The sequence below is a fragment of the Aphis gossypii genome, chromosome 1, assembly GCF_020184175.1.
Source record: "Aphis gossypii isolate Hap1 chromosome 1, ASM2018417v2, whole genome shotgun sequence".
NCBI classification, from domain to species: Eukaryota; Metazoa; Arthropoda; class Insecta; order Hemiptera; family Aphididae; genus Aphis; species Aphis gossypii.
The window spans coordinates 30,392,373-30,416,192 of record NC_065530.1 but is presented as its reverse complement, the minus strand read 5'-3'; the positions used below and the strand labels follow the sequence as shown (position 1 = coordinate 30,416,192).

Sequence of the window (23,820 nt, the reverse complement as noted above, 5' to 3'; positions counted from 1 at the left end):
GAGTATCAGCGAGATGATTTTTTTTTTAGTTCTAAATTTAAATCAAATTTGGTAAGCTCTGCAAACCGATGATTTTATATGACGTATAGTGTTGCTGGCACAAGCGATCATTCAAAAAACAAAAAAAAAACTACAATACATACGCACTAGCCGTTGAACTTTGATAACATATCATTTTGTAGGTACCTATAATCATTATTTATATATATATCTGTCTTAACTCTTAATATATTTTTATCAGAATATATTTAATATATGCTGTTGCAGTGGTGATGATGTATGATGAGATGATATAGATTTTATGCTAATTCAATAGCTATAACGTATAAAACATACAAATATAATATATTTGCCGTATTAAATTCAGAGGAAGATCTAACAATGTTATATTTAAGAGCTTTTAACGTTTGAACAATGAACAAGCTTGAGGTTCGCGATATGACTAGTGGCTTGTAGTATAGTTATACGCGTTCTACACAGCTTATTGCTGTAGGTGTGCTTGTATATTTATGACATATAAATTATATTATACATTATAATATATGACTGAAAAACAATATATTATAATATGTATATATATATATATTATATGTATATAAAATGATAAGTAAATGAAAGCATCGGTAAAAAAAAAAATTATAATTATAATATTCTAAAAAAACTAAGTGCAGCGAAGTAGAAGGAAACCGTCTAAACAAACATTTTGTTTCTACAAAAAATTAACTGAAACACTGTTATGTAGCGATTTAACAATAAAAGTAAAAATAAATTACTCGTGTAAATATGGTCGAGTTGGAGTATGCTCGAAATTGGTCTTTGTTCAAATATAACATCACTACTCTGTGGGAATATACTACACGAATATCTACATTATATATAATATAGGTAATTATACATTAATCATATATAGAAATGTATGTGTGTAGACACGAACACGTCTATAAGATTGTAACCGCAACGCTGGACCAGTGGTAATTATATCGAACCGACAATGTATGTGTCTACTCACATATTCGTTATGATGAGATGCGCGAATACACAGGTATATATTATGCATAAATTACGTATGCGTGTGTAGACGTGCGTCATTTAGAGTCTGTGATTTTCGTTCATATAGGATTTTGAGCTGATTAGGTAATCATTTGTACCTAAAATAATGTTACAATATATACGCGAGTAAGTCTATATATATTGCCATTGATGTAATTATCACTGTATGTATATGTATACGCTGCATGTACATAACATAAAAAACTATTATTATTATTAATTTTGTTTATTTTCGCCCATTCCAATCTATCGTACCATCTTTTTATTTATTGATTTTTTTTTTTTTAAGCACGTCCAACTGTCTAATATAAATTATAGATCCGTTATTCGACAGAGACAAAAAAAAAAACAATCCGATTTTCGTCTATGATGGACTATGATTACACATAATAATATATTGTACACTTCTCGATTTTATTTGTTTTGTGCCATTCCATCTATATACTTCAGAGTTTCAGACTTCGTTGCATTACGTGTGATCGTATCGTACCGTACGCCAGACTAACAATTGAGATTTGAAGTTAATTTACGCCAAACGGGATCTTCGTATGCATGTAAAGTGATTTTATGCTAATATTTTATACGTAATGGAAAAGCGTTCAACGGATGTGTAATATATCATCCGCAGAACTCGTAGTGGGAAATTTGATTTTCAAAAATATTAATGATAATTTGGATTTTTCCGCTGGGTACCTAAACAATATTAAAGTTGATATTATTTACAATTCAGGCATCTTCTCGATCGCGTATCAAATACAGACATAAGAGAGACGGTTATTGCTCGAGGGAAAGACAACCACGGAAAAGAAAATTACAATTAACTTCGTCTATTATTTAAAAACGCCTATCAGATTATTTAAATACATACCTATATATAATATAATATTATATGCATATACTAGCTATATGGTTAGTAAATATTGTTTTTTCTATTACTGTAGTCTGTAATATTGTTTCCCTGTTGTACCATTCTCTCTCGCACAGAGTGTAAACCTATGGCTAGTGGCAAGGAGACCACTACAGCTACTGATATTATATTATAATACCTATTATAGTATAACCTTGGCTGCAATGGGTATAGATAATGTATAAATTATAACATTTTGACCGTTTTACGCTCTTAGAGAAACGCTTTGGAAATTATAAGGCACATGTAAACTCTGTTAGAATTTAAAAAAATACTTCATATGGAGTACGTGTATATATAGGTAGAAAACAAGAATAAAACAGTTAATATGCACAAGAGTGGCCGAATTGACCGATAAAAATTAAATACATCTTTTCTACAATACAAGTTTTTATTATAGGAAAAAGTTAGTGGAGTTATAATATATGGTACAATTTTTATAACTTTACCAGGTTAGGAATTAACAATACTATATTAAATATGAATATGCAAAAGCGCTTTATAGCCTGCAGAAATAAATATAGTTTTATTGCGTAGATGGGGAGTTGTTCAATAAACCTTTGAGTTGAAGGAAGGAGCAAATAATAGTTGTATCAAAGGTATATCATCGTATCTCAGAAACGTATAATTATTGAAATACCTATCATGCGACTCGGCTTAATATGTACTTAAGTTTTAGTTAAGTCTGCGGAGTAAATATTATATAATATATACGCGACTACGCGAAATTGTCGACGAACAGTAAGTATGCCCAAAGATCAACTCCTCGTGGTCTAACTTAGGGCTTTTATCACGATTCATTGTGGCATCGTGCTACCTATAAATACGCGCGTGCAATGATACGATATTGGTTGTTTTTCGACGCTTATATTATACAATATACATATTATGAGAATGTTATGCACGTCCTATGAAATGATTTATTGCTAGTCGAGTGTCTGCGTGACGACGGTCGCGTCAAATGCGATCGGATAATTAATTTTCGAACTTTAAATCACTGATAATTACCGTTATTTTAACGAGTAGAATCGACGACCTCGCACCGCCGTTACATTATACGAGTAATATGTCGATACGTTTAAGTGTCGTGCGCGGACGTCAAATTATTATTAGACTCACACTATAATAGTAAAAACGAGTGTGTACCTAGTCTAGTAGCACGAGAGAACACACACACAGAGATCTACAGGTGTCTAACAGTTTTTATCCCAATAGGCAACTATTTATTTATTAGTATTTTCAAGTCAATAATTTATCAAACTAAGTCACATTAACGTGTTAAATAAAGATTATTTTTACGGTTTTTTTTTTAAATTTAAGTTAAAATACTGATTTATGTTTGTTATGGTTCAAAGTGAATACTATCTATGTATATGCAGAGTAATTCTTTTATTGAACGACATTGAATATTTAAAAATGTATTAAGGTTATTGAAAATATATTTTTTAGGTAATTTACAGTCGATTAAAACAATATTGTATTATTTTGAGTAAAATATTTCTTTTTCAAAAACGTTAATAGATTTTTAAATAACGAGTGCTGCTTGATAAATAAATCATCCTGTATAGTTCTGACAGTTTTGCACACAGTTAAAAGTTTTAGATCAGAAACGGATGTAGTTGATCGCCGCGTATATATTATAATATAGTAAGCATATAATGGATATTATAAAAGCCCGGTGCCAATTTTCCATAATTTTATAAAAATTTTGAAAGTTATATTTTATATTTTAGTTTTCATATTAATTATCAATATCTAACGCTTTTCCAATATACCTACATATCGCTTGACCACAGTCGAAAAATAAAACAACTATAAATATATACATTTAATTTCGCTGTCTTCGCGTTACATGATGTACTTATACATATTATATATATTATGTTATAAGTACTGTATAGTCAGACTGGAGTCGGTCGCCAGTTGGTCTCGGGTGTTGGGAAACACGGTGCAGATGGCATACATATAGGTACGAATCGTCCATCAGCCACTAAAATGTAGGCAGTTTTATAAAGTTTATATACATAATTATTACAAGCAGTATATACAAACATATTATGACTACTACATCAAAACTATTCATACACACACACGAGTATATTATAAAAGCGTTTTGTTTTTAAATATTTAATTATAATACGTATAAGTACCCGTGCATATCGACACGCCCAGCCGTCGCGTATCTCCTCTATTGTCCGTTGTTAAACGATGAAAACATCATACATCATTATAGCACGCATCTTGGTAGAATATATATATCAAAGAATTTAATAATAACATCGAAAGTTATAACAATTGACGCAGAACAGCGAGCTGAAACGCTGCCGACGTTGGCGTCACGAACGTGTTTGATTGCGAAATTATTATTGGCATATATAATATATTATATTATACATGCCTATCTGCCGTAAACGGCTTAACTGAAATGGTTAATTACCGTTTTGAATTCTTTGCGTATTCATAATATACGCAGGTGTAGGATATATACACATGATAGTGTGCGCCGAGTGCCATAAGGGAGAAGACCCGTTTTCTGTAAATGTTCATCGATGCGTATATAAGGTGTATAACATTTGACCGTTGCCGAACGACGAACAAAACCGATTCTATCGGGCATTAATTATTATGATTTCTAAGCGTGTATTGTAAACCGAACAGACAATAAAAATAATTTGCTGACCATTTTAGCAGAGGCATGTGTATAGACTATAGAGAGGGCAAAGAAAAACATTAGAGAAGGCGCGACACTGCAAAACGCCGCTTAACAATTTTCGGCGATGTTGTTAAAACAAAGCACCCGGATTTAAATTTCGGTTTTGCGCCAAAATAAAAGTCTAATACATTTTTTTTTTCATAAAGAGAAACAAAAATGTAGACACAGATCGGTAATAAAATTAAAATTAATTTTTCAGGGGCACGAAAGTTTACTTTAATCTTAATGATAACATTTTACCCTTAATTAATATTTTTTAAAAACTTAAATAGGATCCAGAGTCATTTAATGAATAACTTAATACCAAAATAAAACTGGGGTCTGGGACCTAAATATACAAGGTATGATATTCTGATTTAAATACAATTGTAAAAGTATTTTATCCATTCTTGATTATTAGGGCTTGGATTATAAAGCATAATAAGCAACTAAATAGCATACGATTATTTTAAAAAATCAAAAAAGATGCATATTTATTTTTGAAAAAAAGCCAAAAAAAAAAATTAACACAAACTAGTTAAAAGAAACGAGTAAAAAAATTTGGTAAAAATCAATTTAAATTAAAAAAAGAATTAATTACCATATATTTCCCTAGATTTTCAGTAGTGAATCTGACTCTATTGTCCCACAGAATATTTTTATACATAGAAGACGAACTTTCTTCATCCACTGAAGTGATTGGTGCATACTTCATACAAGAGGTTTCAAATAACAAAACTAAATCTTAAATTTTGAAATGGTCGATATCGATGTTATAGGCATACTGATCGTAAAGGTACTGCAGGCTATATGCAGATCGATAATCTATACGCTTAATACATTTAGTAAACAAGTCGATAACGAAAACAATAATTATTTAATATCCGCATTTTAGGTTTTTACATTTCTTATTAATTATTTTTTTTTATTAAAATAGCATAATATATATATATATATAAAAATTCACAGCTGGAATAATTGAAAAAAAGCATTTATGTAAAGCAAAAATAAATTGGTTTATTTGGAATCAGAATGTCGTGAAACGAATTTATGTATAAAAATAGATTTCTATCTCATATATAAAAAAATAAGCATATGTTTTAAAATCCGAGCCCTATTGATTATATATATATGTATATAATAATTATGTATAATAATTTGTTATAGTATAAATTTAAATGTTTTTAAACATCAGTCGTTTTCAATATTGCAAGATGTATTGTAATTTGTATAATTTATTAGGTGTGGTTTAAAATATAATATATTATATTCCATACTTTAATTAAGAAAAACTTTTAATATGATGTCATCGCATTATTTGTTTTGTCTCTCTTGCCCATGTGCGACATGATAAAATGCATTTACCTACGCAGAATCATTTTTTTTTTTATGTTTTTGAGTAATCTTGGAGTAAAATTACAAAAACAATAGAGGATAATATTTTTGAGAATATAACATATCAATTTGTTTAAATGTTTAATTTCTATTATTTATTTATATCTCAAAACAATTAAAACATCATTTAGATAAAATGTAGGTACAACTTTTTTTTGAAAGTCGAATACACAATCAAATAACATTAATAACAATTATACGTAAATATAAAATCAATATATCAAACATTCAAAATTATTATCCTCTATAATTTTTGCAGTATGTGATTACTCAAAAATCATAATAGACGATTTTAGGTGAAAGCGTTTTATCTACACGTGAGTCTGAGAGAGAAAACAAATAATATTGCGCTGACATTCTCTTCAAGTGTGAATAATTATATGCCTTAAATTAATATCTATTTGTACTATCCTATATTATAGTATGAACACTAAATTATAAATCATATAAATATGTCTGTGTACAAATTTACACTGGCAATAAGTATACATAATATTATATTATATTTTACCTGATACTGTAACTATTTTATATAGTAGTATTTTGAAGGTAAAGGTTACTCAACTCTTTCAGAAGATGACACACTCGAATTTGCTTTTTCGGTCGTACTAACATACCATACATAGTAAATTTATAATCAGTAGTTCCAATTTTGCTTGTTAGCTTTAATATTAAAGTAAATTGAAATAGGTAAGTACTACCAACTTATAAATAAACGCATATTATCTGTGTCTTATCGTTGATTTTTTTACAATATTAAAATTTTTAAGCATGTTAAGAGTATTTTATACACTCATTATTTTCAATTACTATTTAATCGCTTAAAAAATTCAAAAATCAACGAGAGATCATAGATAATATACTTTCTTTTAAGATTGATCATAGTTTAATTATTCACTCTTATATTAAGTCTAATAACACCAAATTGTAATTGTTGAATGTAAATTTTCTTTGTTGTATATCGTTGGCAAGACAGAGAAAACACACGTGGATGTGGAGTCCTATGAACAATTATTTTTGTGCTTATAGCTAAATAAATTAAATAATTTTTAAATACACACCATAAACAATAAATTATAAATCAAATATATCTAATCATACAAACACACACACACATATGCGATTTAAGTGTATAATGTATATTAATTTAAAAAAAAAAACTACGACGACCTTCAATATTAATTTATATATTCCATAATATTCCATTTGTGGAAAACGAAAAGAGCTCCTTTATTCAATTTTAAATTTGATTTCAAATAAAACAGACCCAATACAGATATTTTTTATTCCGACCGATTTTCCCCTCAACACGTCATTCCCGTTATAATCCGGTAATATTTTGCTGTCGCACAGACGAAAATATTATCCATCAAAATTAATTTATACGCCATTCGGTGAAACGACCTTTTTGGTGTGTATAATATCATGTTTAATACATTATTATTGATCAGACGTAATATGTATATACTATACATATATGGGTAAATGTATATATCGATCGCACGACGTGATTTACTTAACCTTTACGAAGCGAGTTAATTTTTGGAGGTTATAATATTACCTCTAGACACAACTCATACGTTACACACTATACACAATTACAATTTACAAAATACTTTGACATTGTTCCATCCGTTTTGATAGCATCAATAATAACAGAAATGTCGCGGACATAAATATATTTACAATAATGTATACCATTTAACTGCAGTACGGGCGGAAATACAACAAGCTCAAAATCATTCAACTACGTCGTTTACTTTATATTTTATGACCAGCACTTGAATATTGATGTACAACCATTAGAGAAACAATATAATTCCTATATCTAACCTAACCTATAACCTATATAGTGCACGAAAAACGCGCTTTACAGATGAATCGATTTAAATGATTTATACGTATACACGAATATACGTCGTATAACTCTGAAAACGAATCATAATATATCTAATCGTCATAACCTAGCTGTATATATGTTTGCCGTATAAACGCGTATATACAGAATTACGAATAGAGGTTTTATAATAATTTAGGAAATAACGTGGTAGTCGGTAGGTATAATAGTAATAGATTTTCAAAAAAACTTCAAACTAATCGCTTATATAGGGTTAGTGCTATTACAGCGATAGTATTATGTATATAATAACTTCGACACGGGTGTGAGAATGAGGGGGGGGAAGAAAAGTCAGTTAACTCCTCGCAGTGTTGAAATTGTTAAAAAGAGAAAACCTCCAGCGAAAAAATAATACAATAATAATAAAAATATAGAAATGGCGACTATACGCCGTTTATATCGCTAGAGCGTCGGTGGCGGACGTACTTAGGGGGCCGCCGCCGAGTCCGAGAGAGGAGGTCAAACGCGGGGCGCGGAAACGGCACGTTGGCGGCGGCGGGAGAAGGCGCAGCGAACGGACGCGATAATCCCTCGAGATCCCTCCCACGCGGTCCACTAATTAAAATCGACCCCGTTAATTGGGGTGTGTGGCCGACGCTTGCGCGCCCGCAGATCCCGCTTTGCTGTATTCTTTCCGCTTTTCGACCCCCCGACGACAGGCATTGGTCCGAACCTTTTCCTGGTTTTTGTTTTGTCATTTTCTTTTCTCGTTTTCTCGGTGATAGGTATGTAAGCAGCATATACGGCGAGCGGATGAAAAAAAAAAGGATTTCCTTTTGTACATCATCATCACATCCGCATCACATCCGCCATTCGTGTATTATTGCGCGCCGGTCGTCTCGTCACCGATGTCCGCGATGATCTATCGTCCACGCGCGTTTTTATTATATCTTCGGCTGCAGCTATACGTATAATAGTGCTATTAAATACGCGCGAGAATTAAATAGACGCAAAGCGTTGTTTTTTCGCGCAAATTACGTGCGATGGTTGTCAAACAGTGTATAGTATGTATCTATATACGTCGTAACCTGCGTATTACGAAGTTCGTTGTCGAATGAAACTATTATACATATGCGAGTTATGTGTGTGTCTGTTTTTTTTTTCGCCTGCGCTCGGAGAACCGGCGAGGAGACGCTGATAAATTTTTTTGCCGCGTGCGCGAAATGAAACTGGCGGCGGAAGCGAATGAAAACCACCTAAGACCGCGGGCGTGTGTGTAATAATATACAAAACAGGCAACGCCGCGGTGACAACGGCGCGTAGGTGTATTGTATATATGTATAGGCAGCGGTGGAAAACGAGAGCGGATGCTGTGGCGGCGGGAAAAGGTGTTTCGACGGGACGAGGAGAAGGGGGAGGGGGTGAAGGAGAAGAAGAAAATAAGAAGACGGTGACGACGGTCGAGTGGGTGTGTGAGCGGGCGAGAGGAGAGGTGGGGAAACCAGAGGGATGAGAAAAAAAGAATTTCCCGGGTTCTAAAAAGACCGGGGATAAAATCAATACGTCACGCGGTGGTGGTGTAAAAAAAGGCGGGAAAAAAAAACACCTAACGTGTACACACTACACACATATTATATATGTATACCTATAACACTACACATACTCGCGACCGCCACAGTAGTTTTTTCCGTACGTTCCCGTCGCCGCGCGCCTGCACTGCACACACTGACACCAAACACCCACACGCAACTCTCGCACGCGTATAATGCAATATCATATAGGTATATAGACGCGCGTACGCTCAAGTTCGTATCTCGTGTGCATTAGGTTATTACGGAAAGTTGAAAAAATGTGCGAAAAAACTCCCCACCCCGCCGGAGTTGTGTGCGCGTCATCTTTTGATCACTTAATAGTTTCGCATAACTGCAGGAAAAGAGACGGCATGCAAATATAATGGCTGTGTGCTAGCAGGCACACACTCCCACACACAATACACACACACACACACACCTATTATAATGTAAGTATTTATACATATACACCCCCCAAAACGTGGTTGTTCGTACACACATATATGTATAGGTAAATGCGGGAAACGGAAGTCGAGAGACCGCGCGCGTCTTCGTCGTCGTCGTCGTCGTCGTCACAATAACCACTTACTCGCGGTTGTCATGGTTACAAAACTGTCGTTTAGAGGTATACATAATATTATAGATGAGAGGTATATATCTACGTACAGAGTGTAAAAGAGACTGGCTGTGGGGGTGACAGGGGAATTCAAGCCTGCGAAATCATTAAAAACATCATAACCATATACACATGAATATAAGTATACATATATATTTTTAAATATGTATATGCTGTTGTAGAGTTTTATTGACTTTTTTTTTAAGACTCACTCTAACAGTGCTATCTTGGTTTTGTGATGTTTCAGGATTAGTTTTCGAAAGTCAAAACACGTTATGAAACATGAGCGCCGTCTATCTTATGAGTTACGCGAAACAAATATTTTCGTATCATATACTATTTATATGCGCCTAATATAATATATTATAAAATTGTATATTTCAACTGCCGCTTTTGCCAACTTTTGACGGCCGCTATATTAATATATCCATACGTTTCGATTACATTAAATGTTTAAACATTATATACATATAAACATAGTTGTCTTCATTGTATATACAATATATATATCTAGCTGGCGCGAATGATTATTTAATAATATAATATATACATAGGTTATAATATAGGTATATAAAATAAAAATAAATTGATTTCCGTCGGTTATTTATGGTTTGCTTTGAAAACACAAAATCACCCTGTACGACGTACTCGTGGCGTAAAAATCGAATTCAATGTATTTCCGCCAAAGAATAAATAATAAATATTGTTATCGCGTCGTACGAGTGTGCACGCGCGCGTATTCTTTTTTTCACGATTTTATAGTAATGGAAAAATTTGTAAATTCGACGTCTCAGATGCGAGTATTGTGGTGAAAACATCGCATATTTTTTGAGTGACGGATAGAATGTTCTAAACTTAAATGACATCGCTCCGTGCACACATGGTTTCTAAAATCATAAATGAAATATAGGATTATTCTACAGCAGCAGATATTACAATAAAAAACTCGATCATCAATCTGAGAAAATAAATTTGGTTTTTTGCAATAAACAATTTTGTATCTCAAATTTTTAAACGTTATTAACACACGGTGTCAAAATGTACATCAGTGTCAGCACAATGTGATTCTGTATTATATATTATAATACAATGTTTTGAGAAATATTTTCACAAGCGTACCTACATTGAATAAAATTGATAACATTATTAACTTAGACTACATAAATGTATTGACTACAACGATGTGTTAGGTTAGGTAATTATACACGATAAATCTAATTAGAATTTTTATCACCATGAATAGTATCTATAATAATATCAAAAAAGAAAAGAGTATATTACAGTGAAATGAAATGTGATTAATTTAAATAAACATAATTGTGTATAATTAGTAGCAGTGATAAAATCTTAAGTATTGATGATCACAAAAATATTAACTATAATTTTAATAATGATGCTCTCATTTTAGAAATTTTAATTATTTTATATAATAATAATTAATAATATCCTTTATCGTATCGTATTTCTAAAAATGATTGGTAATACGTTTCACCAAAGGGTTGACGGTATAGGAAATATGTTAAGTACATGCACATAATATACGCACGAAATTCATAACCATTAACCATATAGTAGCACGATATATATAACTATTACCTATACTTAATAACTGTTAACAATAATAATATAATATATTATTTTCACATATGTACTGTAAATATACAAATGCACACGGTTAACGGATTTTTCCACGGTAGGCAGAAATTAATACAATAACTATTTTTGGTTGATTATGTGCTTTCAAATGCTCTCGACTAAAAACCTCGTGAACTATGTTCCGTCGTGTAATATAATAATATGATATAATGTAGGTAATCCTGTACTTGACCCAGAAAAGTGAAGTGTTTTTGGGTTGAAGACACTCGTCAGGTTGAATTATCTCGCGGTATATAAACGGAGAAACGTCGAATCGGTTATTGCTGATCGTTTAATAATCATAATATTATAATATGATATAGCATAATATGTGTACCCACTCTATCGCGTTATATACCATGTGCCTACGCTTACATTTTATTATTTCAATATTAAAATTTAACCCGCACACGGATCATTAGGTCCAGCTTTTGTGTTTACCGGAGGTGCTATACATGTAGGTATATATATGGGCACATTTCCTCGGTCTTGTATTGATAAAAACGTTTCGAACACAGTATTTACATAAATGCATATGGTGAAAAAAAAAGGTTATTTTCGCCATTGTTAACAAATTGTTGATGTATTACATGTTATTGGAGGGAGAGGGGAGGGGGATAAATATAATAATGAAATAAAATCGAGCGACGAAAAATGTATATCAAGGCGGGTGGCGATCGATCGATTAAATATATATACGTACTCGGAACCCGTCTTTGCAGCATGTTTTTTGATTTTTTTTTCTCCTAATCGGTATTCATCGATATTTAATTCAGTCGAAGGGTACTTCCGTTATTCAAAATAATGTTTGTAAGTGAATTAAATTATGCGGGTATACGTACGCATACGGTTGTATTATAATATGTGTGCACGGCGGCGGTTACCTTATACGGTCCACTTTTTAACTGGCAGACTGCGGATGCGTTATTGACAGCTCTATACGAGAGCTGTATTGTAAGTACATTATACATTTCGTTGCATATATTATTATCATATTATATCGAAGACGATAAAAAAAAGTTACCAATAAATTGTTAATTTCAGAAACCGAAACGCGGCGGTAAAAAGTCTGGTATATATATATATGTGTGTAATGCTCAACGACAGTCAAGTATTGATTGTCAATTATGTTGTGGATCCGACTATCAGATACAGACGACTGAAATTTATAATAATAATATAATATATACACACATACAGTGTTTCACGAACATTACGATGAATATGATCATTCAAATTTTGCGCGTTATGAAATCGAAGGTGATTTTATTTAAACGGTTTTCGAATCACCACCACTTGAAAATCAGTAGGTATAGAACAAATTTTCTAACTTAAAATTTGGACGAATGTCAATAGTTATTAAAATATCTACTCGTATGCAACGTAAGTCTGGCCACTCGGTTATTTCTATTCGTTAAGTGTTAGGATAACACTAAAGGTACTATAAGGTATATTATTTGTTCTTCTATTTTACGCATACTAATTGTAAAACATTGTTGATTAAATAGATTTTTTTTATTAATTATTATTTAAAATCTTTCAGAAAGTTGAATTCAGATGATACAGTTCAATTTTTTATTTAAATAATTATAAAGCTCCGAAACCCGTTAAAAATTGATGGACCAAGAGACAAATCATGAGCTAAACCGATACTGCTCGTATATTATATTTTATTTATATTATATTATTATTATTATTATATTTATACATTTATAAATATATAAATCCTATTATAGTTGAACGTAGGTACGCTATTGACTTCTGCTATTTTGTGAGTTATTCTATCAGTCTTATAAGTAAAAAAAAAGCCAGGGAGCGGGAGGTGAACGTGAAATTGATCATTGTGGAGAGTCTGTGGACCCGATAAACATAGGTAGCACTATTCTATACGATATACTAGTATAGTAATAATAGCATAATATTATATAATGTCACTATATAATACTCTGTGCGTATATTATAATATGTGTTGTATTATATACCGTGAAGTTCGTCGAATACATGTAAAAAAAAACTACTATTATAACGTTTACAAAAACGTCAGCTGGCCATATTGCCATTTAAACGAAGTCAATTAAAATCCTACAAATATGTATGTATATACAAGTATGTTATTAATAAGTTTTGCATATTTAATGACTGTGCTTTTAAATGTTTCGTACGGTGGGCTATTATAATTGGAATGAACTCTCCGAGTATAGTTAATAATTATTATACTTCATAAATTTTACGTATAATTAAACGTCAAAATATAATATATTATTTAAGTAATTTACTTTTAGTAACAATATTATATTCCTCCGGTCATAATTAACTTTGTAACTATAATAGCTAATACTTAATTGCTTTGAAAAATATAATGACAATATGGCAAGACTTGATATTTTGTATAGGTTTTTACCGCAAATAACGTCACGTGAATTTTAGTGAATACTATATATTATGTCGTCTAAATTATTGTATTCGTGCAATTATACAGAAAATACTACCTACTCATCGTTATTCGTTAAGATACAAAGTTTGTGGAAAGCGCAATAAAGTTTCATGTTTCAAAAATAAAAACTGTATACCACTATTATAAAATCGACATTAAAAACTTAAAAAACCACCAAAGTCAATTGGTTAAAAATTTATGAAAACTTGTTGAAATTTAAAATAAAACACATTGGAAATATTTTGATGTCGATCATTGATATTTGCAGCGTTAAAATAATAATATTATTATCAAATTGTAAATATTTGTGCCAAAAAATACATATACGATTATATATATACCTATATATCATTTTCTTCTAATGGCAAATCAACCTAGGCGTCCAAGGCTAATAACCCATACATAGTTGAAGCCTTTTACTAAATACATATATATATTATCATCGTCAATAAATTCTCATCGTTTTAAAATAGAACCATTTACTTAGGTATAACGTTTCACTTCATTTTTCTCCACAGATAATATATAGGTATTTGCTACTACTCGTAAGTTCTCTAGCCGTATAATATACATTATATGATTCGATATAGATATTATTTATAAATAGCAAAAGTATATTGATCGTAATGCTTGTATAATGACAGTCTAATAAGTTATAATCGATATTGATTATATATTTAAATTACAATAATGAATGCCAATCTCATTGTGTTCAGTATATTATATATTCATAAATCGTCAAATCCGTATCGTCATTTTTTTTTCACAAGACCGTGATTATTATTGGCGGGTCTCAAAGCGTTATGCAACTGTGTAATTAGAAATTCACGATGTCTTCAAACGAATTATAATGAGTTAATGGCTGGTTAATATTCATTTTTCTACAATATTTAAGTAGTTTATTTGCAATGTCACAAATACGATAATCTCTTGCGTGTATTTTTATTAGATTCAAAGCCTATTCAGTCGTTGTACATTTTGAGCACGTTGATTATTTGAATCTGAAGTGTCATTCTCGATAGGAAATCATTTTTCTCCATAAAAATTGTGACGGTAGATTAGAAAATGTTCCGTATAATAAAATAAAATAAATTTCGCCAGTAATGTTATCTTACCAAAATACCAAAGTTTTAATGTCAAAAAGCACTTTTCATTATAATATTAATTATATTAGAAATAGTGATTTATTGCATAATGTTTATTATATGTAACATTTTAAACAATAAATTACTGTGTTAATATTACTAGTATTAAAATGGTCAATGGAATAATATGTCCGTCACTTTTCATCTAATATATGAATACAGAATACCAAACACGATGTAATGATATAGCTGATTAAGATTATTGTAATGATGTTTATTGACCTTTTAATGTATTGCAACAGACGGTACCTATATCACAAACACTATCATTGTATATTTATGAATTATGAATTATTCAATTAAGACGGTGACTCGACCAGCAAATAAAAAAATAAATGATACACTTCTTTATTAATATTTAGCCGGAGTTAAACATTTGAGCAATAACCCAGTTGGGTAATAGAGATTACCTACATTGGAAAACATTTTTTTTTTTTTTGACACAAAATTTATCTCGCTTTAATAAGTTCTTTAAATATTCTAATGATGTAGCTGATCTTTAGTTCGTTTTCCTTCTAATTCTCACATTGTTATTTTGTCCACAATCAACTATTTCATCGTATTGGATTTGATTATCTTTTTAATTTATTCGTTTATTATATTATATAAATATTAATTTATCATTCAAAATATTGTAATTATCAAAAAACTTTTTTCTTCGATTTATAAAATTAAATTTTATTTATTTTTTTTTATATAATTTTAGTTAAATTAAAAAAGTACCGATTTTCTAAATGTTGCACTTTGATTCAATTTCGATTGCTTCGCGGTAAGAGACTCGGCGTGTGTTTGCAGCTTGAGCACGTCTTATTTCTTCGATTCATTCGATGCCGAATGTTCTTTATACAACTCTGTCGGTATATATACCGTCTAAACTGATTTGATTTATCATCAGCCCATGTCGATTATAGAGCGAGTTCGTCTAACAAATGTTTATACACCGCCAAGTCATTTTCCGGACGTTCGCAAATCGCTATTTTGGATTTCATATAAACACACATACACACACATATATATATTCTATATAGGACTTTATTATTTCGCCTTCATCGCATTTAAGATTATCACGTTGGTTTTTTCCTTGCGCTCGATAGCTGTTCTATATACATAGCCGTCAAATATCTGGAACACGCATTTTACAGTATAATCTTTCTCGTATTCTTTTGTCGATATTTCACCTTGTTTGTATTATTCAACGTTCACAGTTTTTCATATTATTATTACGATACGCTTTATTCTCAGCAGTTCATCGTTCGATATTCTCAGTCACTATATGCTATAGCGAACGTCAATTAATCCGTTTTCTTCCATCTAAGTAGTTTTCTTTCATGTAAAACGATATTGTAAATTATTCAACGACAGATGGACACGCTCTTCTACGTATCTTTGGTTTAATCCGTATAATAATAGGGACTGAATTTGTATATTAAATATCTGGACTGTTGAAATAATGAGAAATTTGAACAGTTATGTCATTACACATTATATTATATTACTGCAGAACTACGGCAAATTTCAGCAATAGTTGTATAATAGACAAAGAGTTTCTTTTGACACATATTATTATTAAATATTATACTATTTTATGAATGTTTTCTGTTATGGAATTACAATTTAAAAATCGAATATTATTTCAATTGAATAATAAGGTTTATTTTTTACACTGCACATGCATATTATATTGTAGGTTATATTGTATATAATCCATAAATAAACCTATACATAAAAATTCTGAAGTGGGGAATGTAATGTGGTGCAGCAGTACCTACAACTGTTGCGGCGGTCTTGCGGACGGACCGAGAGACGGACTTTTATGAGTCAATATATACATAACAATAATAATACATCACAAGCTAGCTGCAATACGCGAACGTCGGTCACGTTATAATTACACGCCAATACTACAACACGACGTATATTTTGTATTTTTTTTTTTACAATTATTTTAATTTTATATAGCCCGAGTGCCTATTACCTATATTATTAGTGTATGTACCTATTATATGTATAAGGTGCAATAGTAAATCACGACGGGCTCTTTTGCGCTCATAAATCGCAACGCCGCCGTCGACAACCGGCACATTATACGCATATATTCTTATATTATTTTAAATCGATCGCGAACGATCATTTATCGCCCCGTCGCCAACAGCGATTCTAACGGTCGATCGCGTCTAATATATATCTATACGCCGCGAGATTAGGTTCATTATGACATAATAATATTATAACGCGCAGATTGCAGTGAGCAGCACTGCTCGATACGATCCGAAAAGTCACTGTTCAAAAATATCTCGAGTGTTTTTTTCACAAACGTAAATTTTTTGTCTTATAGATAGTTTATCGAAAATCTTTGTTGCACTATTAGGCCTACACGTGTAGGTTCAGAATCATAAGTCGCCTGCCTTCTGAGGATATTATTGTTAGTTAAAACGATTAAGCAAACATTTATGAGCCGTTTGTGTATTCAGCATAATATACTCGTACATTTATGATGTATATCAAACTGAAAGGAAATGGGTTTAAATTAATATTGTTTAAGCCTATATATTTTGTTCTGCACATAAATAAAACCTACGGACTATGAATTTAAAATAAACCAGATTATACGACTTTATGTCAATAATATAATTCTATCATAATATTATGATCTGTAATAATGATGCCACGTTACATATTATATTAACATAATAATATAAGATTGCTTTGTGGAGTTAACGAAACTTCTGAATTGTTGTGAGATAATTTATTTTATACCTAATAATAATTACGATAGCTTTCTCGTTTACTTAAAAAGTAGTTAACATAATCCTCCAGTTCTATATAGTGAATAGTTATTATCTAAAAATATTTACCGTCATTATTGGATAATACGAGCAACAATGTTAGAGACAAAAATTTGATTTCGAAGCGTGTACATAAAAATAAACTTCATTCAATTTATATTACAATCGACTAGTATAAATATATTGTACAAGCAATCGCACAATAATATTTAAGTATACGGCTTTGAAAATAACGATCGTTGAGTCATGTAACGAACAATAATTTAAAAATTATAAAATGACAATAATTTAAAAAACACCGTTGTTGTTGTTGTGTATAACGTACATAGAAACAACAATACTGGATATAATGAATGTCGTAACTTTATTGTAATGTTCTTAATGATCGTGATTTTTTTTTTTTTTTTTTAACAGTACTTTTTATAGATTGTTCCTGATAAAATACACGAGTATTAAAAATGAAAAATGCATTTTTCTTTGTTAGAATATTTCATCGGTCTGTATTTTTCACGCAAATGTTGTATAGTTAATTAATACAATCGGACAGCTGTCCATCATCGATATCCATCGTCATTGTGTCTCATTAACGATCGACGATAGTTATTCATTAATGATACATATATACATTGGAATATAAGAAAAAAAACAATTCCTACGGCATGTTTTATTAATAAATTATATACAAGGTTCAGATCGATAATAATTTCGTTTAAACAATTTCTGTATTATTGTCATTAGACAGTATTTTATTTTATTTTTAAGCTACCGTGCATTGTGTATACTATATTATGTAGTTATATACCTACCTATCTATTGGTTACCTTTAACGCACCGTACATAATATGTAAATCGTCAATGCGCATTGAACGGAGACATTATAATATAAATTATTTTTACTTCTTAGCTCCTGTTTATTTTTTACTCAGTGTTCGATACACTACCGACACTACTGTAGGGCTCTCAAATCTCAATACATTAATAATACGTTGAATGTCTACGGGAAAGGACGAGGAGATGATAAATATTGTTATTATGCCAGAATTGAATCCTTGGATACGTATACTGATATATTAATAATTAGCATATTATATACTTACTATTTCAAATTTTAATAATTAAAGCTAGTAAATTCGAAACAATGTTCCTCATAAGTTTTTTGTACAGCAATTAAAAAGCATCGAAGAAACTTAGACACGAAAAAAATTTGATATTTAAACGAAAAATAGGTAACGATTTTTATTCTAGTTTATTATGTTATGACTCAAAAAATATTATTCGTAGACTTGAAATTTTTTCATTATTGCGTAGGTATACCTATATACCTATATTAATATATTCCATACACATTGGTATTTTCAAAATATTTTTGTTTGTTTTAAGGTATTTATATCATGAACCTTTTAATTCCATTTTTTGGCACATGTAGATATTAACTATTATAACAGTTAACAATAATGACCACTCTGTTAAAGAAAAAAGTTTTTATATTTTATCTTCTCATTGGCGCAGCTATTCTAGAGAATTAACCGCAGAAAACAATTTAAAAACTGTATAATTGTTATTTTTTAAATTCCAAAATGCATTTTTTTTAATTTAAGGGGGAGGGGTAATAGTAGCTTTAATGTTTTACCTAGGGCATTAAAACTCTAAATACATTTCTGACCTTACAATAATATCATATGATAATATTAGCTATATCAACAGAGTAAATGTATATTATTACCTGCAACCGCATCATCGTTGTATTTCATAACAAAATTTATAAATTATGGAATAATACTGTCCTCGTCGCATTATACGCGTCTATACCTACCGATGACCGGATCTACACAGTGCGTTTTTAATATACATTTGGACTAACATAATGTAAGGAATATTATTACAATAATTATTATTTGTTTGACTGTAAACTGAAAGCGTAATACTTACACCGAAAAACGATACAATCTAAATGTTATATATTATTATGTGTGTGTATATATATATATATGTAATATGTATTTATCAAATCAGATGTATCTATTATTCATTGATAAAAATTATAAATATTATCATTTTTTTTTCTTTTTACATGAATTCATTATTACATTACAGCACATGACTTTGAAACAAAACATCCATACGAATTAAATATAAAACATAATTCGGATCCCGGACGCGCTTATACACTCGAAGGCCAAACAATTTTTAGTTCAATGATTGTTATACATGACGTCACGGTAATATTATAAATGCAACTGTATCGAATTCTATATAAACGATATAGATATATTATATATACTACATAATGATATTTGTATACAGGGAGTGGTAGCGGATTGAATCAGTTGGTATAAAAACCTCCCCGATGAAAATTTTTTATATCTAATATACGAGATAATTTGACGCATATACATATCGGTTCAAATATCTGCAATATTCTCAAAACGGTCAAAACTCCATACTTTATTAAGACTACACTAATCATTTTGAATGGAGGCACGTCGCGAGTATGTGCGTTGGTCGGCGATAGCTAATTATTATGTTTTTCAAAAACAAAACTTGAATTTTTACTAAATCATGTTTAAGCCGTTTAAAGGACCATTATATTGATTCGTTAAATGCGTCTAATGAACGTTCAGGTGACACGAAAATACTGTAATAATTTCAAAACATTTGCATACGTTTAACCAAAAATCGCATTTTTAAAAACAAAGTTTAACGCACATAGAATAAGCCTAAGTATTATACATCCGACAATGTGGCATAGTACCTACATACATTGTGAACACGTACCTATTAAAAAGCTGACGTGATCGGTCCTCGGCAGCTGGCAATGTGTATACACATTCGGGTTTCTGCAGAAACCGTGTACATCATAATATAGCCACCGCGAATTTCCTGCACCGCCGGTAGAAGACAATCTATACGTATGATCCTATATATTATACGTCACGTATACATATTATTGTTATATACAGGGACGTTGTTTTCGATTTACACGGATCGTAAATCCCCGATCGGTGTGTTTGTACTTCATCAACGCGTTCCATTGTTTTCAACCTCGCGTATATACGTATAAATACTGTGTGTGTGTGTGTGTGTATAGTATCGCACCCAAATACATACACGCTGCGTTGCACACACAGACACGAGCATATAAGTATTATAATATAATATGATAATACGAATTTTTTTTTCCCTCGCCGCATATCCGACACGACGTAGCGAATGTGTCTGATAAATGGTTACGGACGCGGTGAATATAATATTATAATATACGCTGCACACGAACATAATTTTGTATAAATAAATGCGGACCCCACACACTGGTGTATACATATATATAGACTCTCTATACGTATCGACGAAATCGGCGATTGTAAAATTAATAATTAACATCACCTATATACATATTATGTCGGGATGGTTCGCATTATACAATATGTATATATATTATACGCGTTTTGTGTGCATATGTCGCACTACAAACTGTGATGTGCACACACACACACGCACGCACGCATTATACTTATAATATAGTGTCCCCGAGCCGAGGGACGAAAAGTGCGCTTAACTATTTTTCCACCTATCTGTACACGCCTGATATACGGTTCATCGGTTCCCGACAATAATTATTATTATCGGGAATTATCATTATTATATAGGGATGCCGCGCATTGTGTGTGCGCGTAAGGTTTGTCGCTGCTCGTACGCGCAGATGGCTCGCGCCGGAAACGATCGCGTGTCATTAGTTCCGTTCGTGTGGGAAAATTTGCATAAAGCGATAAAAACCGTGGACGAAAATAATGCTAATGCTAAAAAATAATCGATGCCGGGGCGGACGCGAGAGTCCCGCAGCAGCGACACTGTAGTGTATATACGATGGTGACGGTTGTGCAGTGGACCTCTGCCGCTGGCGAAATGATGCTAATGTATACTGCGAGGAGGATTCGGAAAAAAAGAAAACCTCCTCTCTTACGCAGCCAAAGCCAAAGTCAAAACTAAATGTTTTGACCTATGTATAAATAGTATACAGGCGTATGTCGTACAAAATATATACATACCATCACAGACAAACTGTAATTTCACTCAACTATTACGTAATTATTTGCAATCAATTATTATAAATTTCATAGACGGAAAACACATCGGTTATTTGTTAATTAGCGTAAATTTATAAGTTGGTACGAGTTTGGCCTCAGCGGTATACGTCATATATATAAATACTTAACACAGACACACACACACGAGTTTCACGTGAAAAGTGCTAGGATAAACTGATCATTTCTGTATTATATTAGACTTTAAGCAGACCGTGAAATGGATATAAGTCGCCGTCACGTGAGCGCGTATGAAGCCAGCTCACTCATCTATATATTTATACAATATAATATATATATATATAGTATATAAAATATATGTGGATGTGCGTATCGGTAGACAATACGGTCCGCTAATAATACCTTTTCAGGGAAAAGGGTGTGGCTGATACAGTGAAAGGGATGAACCCTGGGCTTTCCGTAGATTTGAGCATGTCGTAATCGATACATGTCGATGTGGTCGGGATTAATAATACGACCGAGCAGATGAACCACAACTGCAAAATGGTATTTACAATGCCGAAATAATGCGACGTCAATAAAACATTTGAAATCTCTAACGACGACGTCCTAAGTTTTATTCGAGCGTCACGGCGAGGTTTTTTATTTATTCCTTAAACTATTATTTATATACATAATATATATATATATACACATACAAAAACTCAAAAAATGAAAAAAGAACGATTTTTGTCTTAAAATAAAAAAAAAATAAGATTGTTTTAGTGTATCAAACTAGGTAGAATTATAATAAAAATGCTACATAAATATATAGCAATGAACTGTATACATAATTCTGAGAGGGGAAGAAGAAATTAACATTCTTATATTGGCGTTTCGGGTTTACCAACTTGAATCGTATACTCGTTTGAAAAATATTAAAAAATTAGCTGGAAAAATGTAAAAGTATGCTAAGTATACACGGAACTTGATAACTCGATATCATAACATTGAGGTTTTCAAAACCGAGATGGAGATTTAAATATTATTCAAATGGTTTATCCACGGAGAACTGAAGATCGTTGCGTATATATTAGCGAATGAACTGAATTCATAAATGCAGCATTAAAGTTTGAAAAATATAATGCAAATAATAAAAATAATATAAAATAAAAAGTCAGCAGAAATGAAAAAAGCAAACTTTGTTTTCATACTTCGTGAATTTTTTTTCATTGAAAAACTTTTTAGTTTGTAAATTATAAACATTTTACATAGTAAGCAATGATAATCATTTAATTAAGTAACAAATACATATATAAAGTAAAGCTAATTTTACTATAATTTTCATATGCAATTATTTTTGTGCTTTTCGAAAAAATTCGTTGAAAATCAAGATTATTTTTTAAGCAAATAATATAATCTGTATATTAGCTTATATTATAAGATTTTAAAATCAATATTATCTAATTATTTTGTAAGAAGCAAATGGTTGTAAAATTATTTTTTTAGAATATTAAATATATGAGTTTATCAAAATAAAATGTATCCGTGTACACAAAAGATAATTTAAACACTTTATACGTAGTGTAAAGTAGATTGGTTGATCGACAAATTATTACTGTAAATATTATTTTATTAAGTTAGATTTTTTATTTTTTAGAATAATCGATAATTTTTAAGTCACTCTGTACATAAGTCAATAACACTTAATTAATCAAAAAAACTAATAT

At 31.0% G+C, this 23,820-nt stretch overlaps 1 protein-coding gene and 1 long non-coding RNA gene across 4 annotated transcripts in view; one reads left to right on the top strand and one right to left on the bottom strand.

Annotated features, from left to right (window-relative positions):
* The window catches only part of LOC114120181 (protein-L-histidine N-pros-methyltransferase), a 108,146-nt gene that overhangs the window by 29,830 nt on the left and 54,496 nt on the right, over positions 1 to 23,820 (bottom strand). The gene's annotated exons all lie outside the window — the stretch shown is intronic.
* On the top strand, positions 19,110 to 20,469 carry LOC126549359 (uncharacterized). 2 transcript variants are annotated; one of them, XR_007603495.1, is made up of 3 exons: positions 19,110 to 19,294; positions 20,163 to 20,287; positions 20,373 to 20,469. It is a non-coding gene; the product is annotated as an uncharacterized LOC126549359 (long non-coding RNA). The 2 variants fall into 2 exon arrangements; XR_007603494.1 differs by lacking the exon at positions 19,110 to 19,294 and adding an exon at positions 19,840 to 19,934.